This window comes from Lipotes vexillifer, unplaced genomic scaffold (genome assembly GCF_000442215.2).
Source record: "Lipotes vexillifer unplaced genomic scaffold, Lipotes_vexillifer_v1.1 scaffold1533, whole genome shotgun sequence".
Lineage (NCBI taxonomy): Eukaryota > Metazoa > Chordata > Mammalia > Artiodactyla > Lipotidae > Lipotes > Lipotes vexillifer.
Window position 1 is genome coordinate 176,849 of NW_006778886.1, and position 11,585 is coordinate 188,433.

Below are 11,585 nucleotides of genomic sequence, written 5' to 3' on the forward strand. Positions count from 1 at the left end.
AGTCTGGTGGTCCAGGATGGATGCAAGCGTCTTAATCAGTGTCACCAGTTCCTCAGATACTCACCTGTTAAGGTTGACTGAACAAAAAGGGCTTAAATACTGCCCTTGGACTCAGGGTTCATTATCATTGCCAGGCCATGCTTTAATGCATAAATTTGTAAGCACTTTTGCTATTACCCCCCAAATAAGAACAAAAATCCAAAAGGCCATGGCCAGGCTTTAGGAGGATATTTCCCTTGAAAAGGAAGGTTTAGGACTCAAAGGGATGCATTCTTTGTACACCATGAGGATATTGTAAAGCAGAAAACGTTAATAAAACCGTCAGAAATGAGGTCAAAGAGCTTAACGTGGAGGTGGGGCTGACGGTCTGGAATCTTACCAAGAAGCTGCTTTTCTTTCCATAAAGGAAAGGCTAAAAAGGGACTCTTCCCATCTGAACTTCAAACTAGTTTTAAATATATTCGGGAAAAAAATGTATACACACTGCAAACCTCCCACTCAGACACCCTCCCACTGGCTGGTAATTCTCTCTGAATGGTCTGTGGTGGCATCCTGGGCACCATGGCACTACTCTCCGTGGCTCTGGGGACGTTGAGCGTACGCACGGATGACGTCAGGACGGGTCTTTGTGGGATCCTTTCCCTCCAAAAGGTGACTTAGAGGCACTGTGAAGAGGAATTGCTTTGTAGGAACCCAGAAATGCAAACATTTACGGAATTACTAGGCACAAATTACTTGGCACTGCAAATTGGAACAATTAGCAAACCTTTGTAAGGAAGGAATGTTGAGCGTGCAACAACTTGAGAATGGAATAAAAATGGACCTATTATTCTTTGACTCAATTAGGCGCACATGATGTATTCAATATGCTTTTTGCCGAACCATATATTTATCTGTGCTCTTTGAGGGCGAGGGTGGGGCTGCTTCTAAGCGAGACCCATTCATACCAGCCCTGCCCCTCACCCACCATGGAATGGAAGCAACTAGTGGTTTCTGCAAACAGATGAGAACTATAGCCTGGCCACACAATATCTTGTACACAAGTAAAATGATGCCAACACTGAGTTATTTTTCATAATGGTCACAGATTTTTATACGAACTAGCGATAGAGAAAGGGACCATCTGAAATAAAGCCATTTAGCAATGTGACTTTTTCCCCTTCTAGCTAAGTCCACATTATGGACATACTCTTCCCTGTATTCACCAACATGGTAAACTAGACCCGCCCGTTGGAAGTGAGCTTTAAAATTGGCACACAATTAGAATTTCTGTTCTACGAAAATAAAAATATCAAGTGGCCTGTCAATAATTTTACATTTCCAAAGGGCCAGGAAATCCTTTTCTAGTTTGTCTATCCATATTATTTTAAAAATGTAACCCGTATATGTATTACTAACAAACGACCACCCTCTGGGGAACGAGTAACCAGTGACTGAAAGCCACCATCAGAACTTGAAGGGACTGTAAATATGATCTAGACCACACTCCTCCCCTACAGGTTGGGCAAACCCTCATCTTCTGACTCCTTGTTCAGGCCTGGCCCGAGATCACTGGTCTTGAGTATGTGCCAGAAATGGCATTGGAGGGCTGGAGTGGGCTGCCCAGCTGTCCTAGCCTCACAGCAATAATTCAACAGGGACTATTTTTTGGTATTACTTTCTTCTGTCACCTCTTACTCTGTCTCTTTCTATGTCTGCATTTTTTTTTTCCTTTGAGACTCATCTTTGCTGTAATGCAAATACTTGCTTTTATTCCAAAATAAATTTTTCTGATTCTTGGAATACACTAGTTGGCCGTGTCTTGGCATTATGTTTATAAAGTTGTTTCTGTTTCAACTTTGAATATCTTCCATGTTAGGGCTCTTTTTTGGGGAGGGGGGTAACTTTTAAATTTTGAAATAATTTCAGAATTTCTGAAAAGCTGCAAGAATAGTACAAAGGATTTCTATATACCTTTTACCCAGATTCTCCAATGGTTGACATTTTCCCACATTTGCTTGATCATTTTCTCTCTGCATAGATACATATTTATTAGTTTTTTGCCTGAACCATTTGAGCGTAAGTTGTAGCACGATGCCCCTTCACTCCTACATCATTCAGTGTGTATCTTACTATGAAAAGTATTGCACTTCAATGCTGAAAAAGGAAAAAGCAGATAAGCAAAAAGAAGAAAATTAAAATCCATCTGGAGTCTTGCTACCCAGAAATAAACATTTTGCTGTATATTCTTCCAGTTCTTTTCTATGCATATATTCAAACTTTTTACCCAAATGTGACATTAAACATACAATGTTAAGCCTGTTGGAGTCTACATAGCACAGTGGGCGAGCTCTGGTTCTGGAGTCAGCCTGGGTTCAAATCCTGTGTGTACTACTCACTATCTGTATTCATTTCCTGTGGCTGCCATAACAAATTACCACAAACTGGGTGGCGTAAAACAACAGACATTTATTCTCTCATAGTTCAGGAGGTGAGAAGTCTGAAATCAAAGTGTTAGCAGGGCTGGTTCCTTCTGGAACTCTGAGGGAGAATCTGTTCCATGCCTCTCTCTGTGAAATACGGGCGCCTGCCAGCAACGCTTGGCGTCCCCCGGCTTGTAGACACATTGCTCCGGTCTCTGCCCTCCCTCCTCTCTACCCTCCCGTAGACGTCTGTCCTGTGTCTCTGTGGGTCTCGAAACGCTCTCTCTCTTCTCATGTAAGGATACCAGTCATAGGTGAATCCAGGATGACTTTGTCTTTAGATCCTTAATTACCTTTGCAAAGATGCTATTTCTAAATAAGGGCACATTCTGAGGTTCCAGGTGGAAATGAATTTTGGGAGGACACTGTTTATCTCACTATATTAGCACTGTGTTCATGGATAAGGAATCTTACCTCTCTAAGTGTAAGTTCCTGGGGTTATTTTAAGGACTAAATGCGATAACACACATAAAGCTAATACATAATATCCAGGACATGGTAAGCGTGCAACAATTGCTAGTTATTGATTGTGACAAAAATACGAGTATAACATAATATATTCAATCAATAACCTATTGGCTATTTAGATTTTTTCCCATTTTTTTTTGTTATTATAGGTAAACTCCTCATAAATATCCTTGTGATTTTATTTTTGAAAAATCTTTTACATATTCATGTAAATTCATGAGCATAAATGAGGCGTGGTTCCCAAAATTCTAAGACTTTTGAGGTCCCGAGTCCGTTCTTGGGCTGCATGGTGTCATGATTGATCTCCACTGTCCGTTTGGGGAAATCATCTTTGGTGCAGCAGTCTGGGGACCTAGCTTAGTTTTCCCCAAATTACCGTTCCTGGAAACACACACTGAAGATCTGACAAGGTGGGTGCCTGTTCACTAACGATTCTCCCGATGGAAACACAGCAGGGCGTGGGAGGAGGCGCACAGTGGAACGTGTGTCCCGGGGGCCACAGCTGGGCGGGGAAGGAGTGGTACCACATCTGAAGCTCAGCCACTGGATCCTGCAAAGCAGTTCTGAACACTCAGGTAGACGGTAAACCACAACAACTGCGGCAGGAAAACAGCCCACCACACATAAAAGCCTAAAGCTCCAGCTGACACTCTGGTGCTCCCGTCTTACTAAGAAATTGCTGAGCAGTTCAAAGTCCTGGCTCAAAGCCCTCCCTACACATCGAGGAACAAAGGGGCCTTCTTTCGGGGGCGACCCTTGGGCCCCAGGTGATTCCAGCCCCTCTCTCCACCTCCTCCTGGGCACAGAGGTGAGGCCGGAGGAGGAGGAAAAGGAAAGGCCCTACTCACTGTCCCTGCTGTAGCCAGAGTACTTTGGTCTCCAATGTGAATTGTGTTCTTTATGATGTCAGAACGCAGAGAGGGTCACACAGATGCACCAGCGAACGAGGTGAGAAATAAAGTGACTGAGGGCCGTCCACTAAGGCCCTGGCATTTGACAGTCTCCCCCTGGAACAAACACACAAACCTTTAGTCAGCTTCTTTTGACCACAATTAGAACATATTGCCAGAGCAGGCGACCACAAATGGTATTTAAAACCAGCTTGATGGTTTTGGGGGGGAGCTAAGTCAGAGAAATGCTCCCCCATCACACACACACACACAAGCCCAGCCTTACCCTACCTCCCACGAGAAACTATTTTTCTTTTGATTGACATTCTCTTTTAAAATAATGTTTGAAATAGTTCTCAAAAGTCATGAATTTGAAGCTGAGCGGGTCTACCTGAAAAACCTATATTTAGCTTTGCAGTGGGCTTGTGAAAACTTGTTTTTATTTTGATTGTTGTGGGTTTGCACCCCCGGAGTTTCGTTTTGACTTTTCGGGTTAAATGACTTTCAAAATGAAACTCATCCGATTGTCAAATTTTCCCCCTCTTTTTAATTTGAAAACTGGAGGCTCTCTTATTCCAGAGGTTCTGACTATTAGTGTTTCTCCAGAATTCCTCTCCTTTCCCTGTAGCAAGCTGACTATTGCCCCTCGCCTGCGTGTTTAACACCTCTTTTCCCCCTTCTTAATGCCTTTAAAACAAAGAGCTGAGGCCAAGGGAACGCCCTCGGTTGACGTGTCAAAAGAGCTGAGCTCATACTCTTGCTTGTGGGTGGTGAAGCAAACTAGATCAGATCTGTGCTTGTTTCCTCATTGGAGAAATGGGATGCAGATAAGATCTCCTCTCCCTTTTTTAGGGTGCTGTAACCAAAAATCCAAGTTGAACTTCACTGTCAATTAAGGAACACTATCCCTCCTAAGTAAAAGTTGTTATCATAGGGAGGGATTTTATATCAAAATGTTTTTCATAAGCATTTGGAGCTTCAGGACCTGGTGTTGGAAGCTGCGAAGTGAATTCCTACGTCCCCCCCCCACCCCAGAGAGGTACAGCCTCAGACAGGTACTCTGACTGGCAAAGAGAAGAATGAATTATTAAGCCAACCTGTGAAGAGAGAATCAACATTCTATACTTTCTCTATTATCATAATTTATTGGGATTACTTTTTTATGTCTGTTATACTTTATACAAAACAGTTAATAAGCTACAACTCTATTCAGCTTATATTCATGTCCTATTGCTGCTGTAACACATTACCATAAACTGAGTGGCTTTAAACACAACATAAGTCTTCCCTGGTGGCACAGTGGTTAAGAATCCACCTGCCAATGCAGGGGACACGGGTTCGAGCCCTGGTCCGGGAAGATCCCACATGCAGCGGAGCAACTAAGCTCGTGGGCCACAACTACTGAGCCTGCACTCTAGAGCCCACAAGCCACAACTACTGAGCCCACGCTCCACAACTACTGAAGCCCACGAGCCTAGACCCCACGCTCCGCAACAAGAGAAGCCACCGCTATGAGAAGACCTCGCACTGCAACGAAGAGTAGCCCCCGCTCACCGCAACTAGAGAAAGCCCACGCACAACGAAGACCCAACACAGCCAAAAATAAATAAATAAATAAACAAACACAACACAAACTTATTATCTTCCAGATCTGGAGGTCAGAAGTCTGAAAGCAGTTTTCCAGAGTAAAATCAAGTTGTCAGCAGGGCAGTGATCTTTCTCAAGGATCCAGGGGAGAATCTGTTTCCTGCCTTTTCCAGCTTCTTACGGCCACCTGTATTCTTTGGCTTGTGGGCCTGCATCACTGTGACCTCTCATAAGAACCTCGGTGAGTACATTCGGCCCACCTGGATAATGCAGGATGGTCTCCCCATCTCAAGATCCTTAACTTCATGATGTCTGAAAAGTCCCTTTTGCCATGTCAGGTAACAACATACTCAAGGTTCCAGGGATTAGGATGTTGGCACTTTGGTGGGCCAGGATTCAGTCTGCCACAAGGTACAAAAGCAGGGACCCAACCTCCCAGCCCTCTGTTGATCCAGTACTTAGCACACACCCACATGGCAGCAGACACTTGATTACTACGTGTAGAATGAATGCAAGAGATTATGCCTGCTCTTGGCAGTTCTACTCATTAGATGCTTATTGAGCACCTACTATAAGCCAGACCTAAGGGCTGCAGAGCTGTCCGGGATCACAGACAGCTGAGGAGAAGAATGAACGGGGCACAAGTGAGCCCTGGGTGTCCAGAGCCCGGGGGGCAAGGGCACCGTAGCAAGTCCGTTTGTACCCTTGCAATTTCTTCCTTTAATTATTGGCTGCTGTCTTATCTAAGCATTCTTTGAATACATCCCCTTGGCAAATGTGATTAATTATATTCAGATTTATTTCTTTATTTCTGGTTTTTCCCCCCTGGGTCCTCTTCTGATGTGTTAAGGAGTTTCTACTGAGAATTATTAAAAGAATCAGTGATTAAGTCTCTGCAGAACCTCTCCATCCCCACCATGTGCCCCACCCAGCGAAAGCTCAGGTGGCTCAAAGGAGGTCCAATGTGCAGCTCAGAAACACAGAAGAGGTTACATGGGTTTTCCGAGCCAGCCTGAGAACCTAAGCACTGTAGCTCGTTGGTTTTATGTGTAAACGTATTTCAAATTTCAAGTAGAGCTAATATGCATGTAACCTTTCAGAATACAACCCGTTAGCAAGTTATAGCCTGTCAGCTCGTGCACCAGTGTCCAGAACCTGAATCCCCTGACTCAATTCAGGACAACTCAGGTGAGTTACAGGGCACCATGTGGTTTAAGGCCCTTCTATACAAGGTCTTCTTTGGGTTTGTGCAGGCCTTCCAAGGGAGCAACCCCGTCTCCTGTCTACCCTAGACGTGACTTTTGCATCTCTCCCCTTTCCCCTTTCTCTCCCTCTATCAGTCTGAAATGAGCTAGAGGATGAGCAGCCAGCTTGGAGGAGGTCAGCAGGAGGCTGCAGATAGAGAACTCCAGAGGCTGCGGCAGCCGTGAAGGACAGAGGTGGGATATACCAGCTGCTAGTGGCAGCCACCTCTACACATAGGTCACTCCAAAGGTCAGGCCTGCCTGATATTTGCAAACCCACATTTCCTGCCACGCTCCCAAGTACACCAGGCGCCCGCAGAAATCTACACTCACCCGTTTCTGAAAGGTTGATGGGTCCTCCCAGAGTTGGAAGGGATGCCTCTGTGGTTCAAAAGGTATGAGCTAAACTGGGAACACATTTGGTTCAAGTTTAGTCTTGAAAGCTTCTCCTCTTCAACTTCTCACGTCCTATTAGCTGACTGCACTCCTGAGCATGAACGGCTCTGTGCTGCTGCCCTTTTGAGGGTGGATGTTGGAAAAAAATAGAGTGCTAATCCCACACAACTGCTTTCAATTCTGCCCACGTGGGTTTGGAGTAGGAGGGCTGTTCACTCCGAATCTTTCTACACAGTTTTCAAAACCTGCATTTTTCCATGCTAACATATCTCTGCTTGTTGGCATCTAATTTTCACACACACACACACACACACACACACACACACACACACACACACACACACACACACACACACACACACACACACACACACACACACACACACACACCCCTTGCATTCATACACACTATTTTCTCAAAGGGAGGAATCAGCAAGTGTGAGCCGGGATGACCACTAGATGGCAGTATATGAAACACTCCTAAGGTGCTCAGGGGAGTGAAGTTTGAGGACCACCCAGAGCTGGGGTTCCCAGATATTAATCTGTACAATTTTTTAATGAAGAAGCAGAAAAGGGGAGTGCTCTGTAGTTTTGTCAAGTTTTTATTTTTCTGGGGAACATTATTAAGATATAAATCAACTTCCACTGCTTCCTAAGAGAAACATTTTAACCATAGAGAAATAGGAAGGGCAGAATCTCAAAATTAGGGATTGTCTTCTCAATGTAATAAATGTCGTTTTATGAAAAACTCACCACATTGTCCTTGTGTTCTCATTTTCATGCAGACCCGTGGAAGAGTCGTCATGATCAAGCCTTTGGGAAATAAACCTAGAAGAAAATGTGCCATTTCCAGAGTGAAATCAAGATCCTTGCATTATCTTACTTCCAAACTGATCCTCAGACTTAAGTAGGGTTTCCATCTGGAGGCACAAAGGAGAAGCAGGGATTGCCATTCGGTCAAGCTGGGTTTGGTAAAAGGCACTAGGGAAGCACGTGTCTAGACAAGCCCATGGGATACCTGCCCCCATGTTGGCTGCATTGCTGTTGAACCACCTGCCTCATTGTCTGGACTCCCTCTGTCTTTGCCTGTGTCAGGCCAGCCTCGCTTTCGGGATGGGCCCTATGTAGCTGAACGTCGGCTGAGCCAGGCCTCTGGGGACTTCCCGCCTGTCCCAGCTGGGTGGGCATCTTTGCATCTTGTTCTACCTCGCCAAAGAATTTGCACTAGAACCCGGGGGCCCTGCGAGTCCCCTTCTGTGGCAGAGCTGGGGTGAGACACTATACATGGTTAAAGAATGTGCTCACCACTCACAGAGCGACACAAACGGTAGGCTTTCAATCAGAGCGACCCTCATGCCAATTCCATGGCTTGGGTAAATCACTTCCCCTCTCTAATCCTCAGTCTCTTCATCTGAAGGTCGAGATCATGATGACATATACCTCTGTTAGCCATTGTCAGAGTAAAGGAGGTCATCTACAGTAAGTGTATATAACACAGTGCTTTCTGTGTGCTCAATATGCATTAACTAATATTAATAATATAATTTGGGTTCAGGGTGCTCGTTTCTAGAGTTAGGCAGGCTGGGTCACACCCCAAAGATGCCCTTCTTTGCAATGAGAATGTTACACACCGCATTTTGGGAGAAATTAGCTCACCACCTCTGAGCCTCTGATTTCCTATTAACAGCACTTACTCTGTAACTGGTCGCAACTGAAAGTGACCGAGATGTTACATAGCCTGAGGATTTGGCTTTGAGGCACAGAGCGGGAGACCTGGAATTTTCTTTCCAGGATCCCGGGCAGCCCTGCTTACTCAGAAGGATGGCAACTACTTAGTATTCAAAGGGTGGGCAGCCCCGTTAAGCATCTCCATCATTCACTAATCCTACTTAATTCAGTAGAAGGTCCCACAGCAGGTATGTCTATAGAGATAGAGCAGCCTCTGGTAAGGTTGGAGAGCACAGAGAAAACTCCAGATGATCAGACACACTGAAACTGATACCACGACACAGGAGTTGTGGGATGACTCATCCCGGCCTGGTGTAGGAAACTCCGCTTGTCACCGCCCTGGATCGTCATTGGTAAGGGGACCCTGGAAGGCTGTGCTTGCACTGCCACCTAGTGGTTACAAAAAGCAAGACAGTCTGGGAAGAATTCTGGACCCACAGACAGACCCACCTGGGCAATGATCACCGAGAACCAGCATCCTCCTCACAGAAATTTTGTAAGTTGAACATTTTATTCACAGATTTACAACCCAATTTCCTAATTTAATTTGATCACCCCGACCAAAGCACTGAAACGCTGTGAGATTCAAGGTAGGGGCAAAAGCACCAGCCTAAGAGTCTAAAGGTTTATTTGAGTCAGTAGCTCACTGTTCAACATTGGGGAAGTGGCTTAAATCTTCCATTTTCTCTTAGAAAAATGGAATCTAACAATACCCAGGGTTTAGGCGGCTGTGAGGTCTGAGTGTGAAGCCCCTTTGTAAACCATATGGTGTTCTCCCCTTTCTAGCATCCTGCTTCTGCTTCCCTGGGATTCTGCCTCTCTGCACTCCAATGCCCACACCCCCGTTTCAGTAAAACCAATCAGCCAACCCCTCTTCTCTCCCAGGAGGTGGAGGACCCCTCTCCAGTAGTAGTGCTGAAAACAGAAAAAGCACACAAAAACCAAAGAAAAACAAAAAATGGGAGAGATCCAGCCCCAGATGTGCTTATGGGACAGTTAACAATGAAAAGAGTCAAGGGAGATCCCTGCCATTCACAGCCTGCATTTACCAGGAGAAAACTTCATTCAGAGGACAACACACACCCTGAGGTGGGTTGACACCCGACAGGTCACGCTGCGTTTACACCGAGTGATGGCTCCCCAAGCAGATACAAGCAGAGGGCTCTGCTTGCTCCCCAGCCTCAGCCGTGGCCCTGGGCCTGGGCCTTCCTGCCTGATCTGGGTGGAGGCCTCCTCAGAACCACTTCCTGCCCTGCTCAGCCCTTCTCTGATCTCTGCAATTCTCCAGGGATCTGAGATTCTGCACACCTGAATGGGCTCCCCTAGCTCAGCCCCCTACCCCTCATCTTCTGAGGGGCTGGCTGGGCCTCACTGTGTGTCCTGCATCCCCAGCTGACCTCTAGGGCAGAGGTCTCCAAACTTGATGATGAGGCATCCCTATCTGTAAAATCATTTTAAGCACACACCTCACTATGAATATTGATTTCAGTATATGTATGCACTACTGTATTAATACATCATGTATATTATAGGACTTTCACAAAGACAGACATTTTAAAAGGATGAGAAATTTAAATATAATGGATATATCATCACGCCTATGCCCTGGAGTGGGTGCAGCCCCACGGGCTTAGGTTTTTTTAAATATATTTAAAAAATATTCCCTATGAGCACAAAACACTTGAAAAGTTTTAAAAATTAGCTACAAGTATGTTTACAGACTCAACTCTCAGGAAAGACTTTGAAACTATCACTTAAATACATATCCCAAACTTTGAAATAGAAATAAAACATATGAGGTGGACCCTCTCCTGAAGCCCTGTCATGAACGCAGAGTTGTAGGAGACCTCTTCCAGGAGGGGAGTCAGGCATGAGAAGCAGCCATGATTCTCTTCGCAAATTACACCTTCCTCATCAGGCATCTCAGAAGACCGCGGCCATGCACGGTGAGAAACTTGGACACAGAGGCCAGTAGCTTTCTTGCTTTGTGTTACAGCATCTTCTGACTCTCCTGAGAGGACTCTTGCCATGATTTGCTGAAGTAAAGAGGAGCAGCTCTCCAGCAGCTACTAGACACAAGCACTACTGGTTCATGTACATACATTGTGCCATTTAATCCCCAAAGCCATCCTGAGAGACAGGTGCGCGCCCCGCACTGCAGAGGGAAGCTGAGCTAGGAGATGTTAGGTCATGCCCTCAAGGCCCCAGAAGTAGAGTCTGCCTGCTTCTAAAGCCCCAGACTAATCGTACAAATTCACAATAGTTAACTTTTGATAGTAATATAAAATTAGTTGACATTTATGGAGTGCTTAATCTTTATAAAGGCTTTACTGCTGCCATTTGTTCCTCACAAAAGCATTATGAGTTGATTGTATTATTTAAAAAGGAAACAAAAGCTTAGTGAAGTTAAGTAATTTGCTCAGTTACCAGTTCTAGAAACTTGTGGAAATGTGATGTTTGACCTCAAAGTTGGAAACTGTAACCTCTATCTCCTTGTCCAAGTCAGTCCAGCTCTGCTGACTGGGAACTGGGAAAGTAGGACCCAAACAGCAGCATTCGGGGTTCGCTGAAGGGTTTCTCCCACAACTGAAGATTTCCTGGACCCGGAGGGGTTACATCAAGCAGGATTAGTTTGTCAGGTTGGCCGAAGACCTGACAGAGCTGGGAATCTGGGCTCAGAGCCTATGTGAACCTCTGTTTTCTTGCTGTGAAATGGAGGGGCTGGACAAAACACTCCCCAAGATCTCCTGACCTCTGACTTCTATGCTTCTATGATGGAATATGGACTTTTTTTTTTTTTTTTTTTGGGG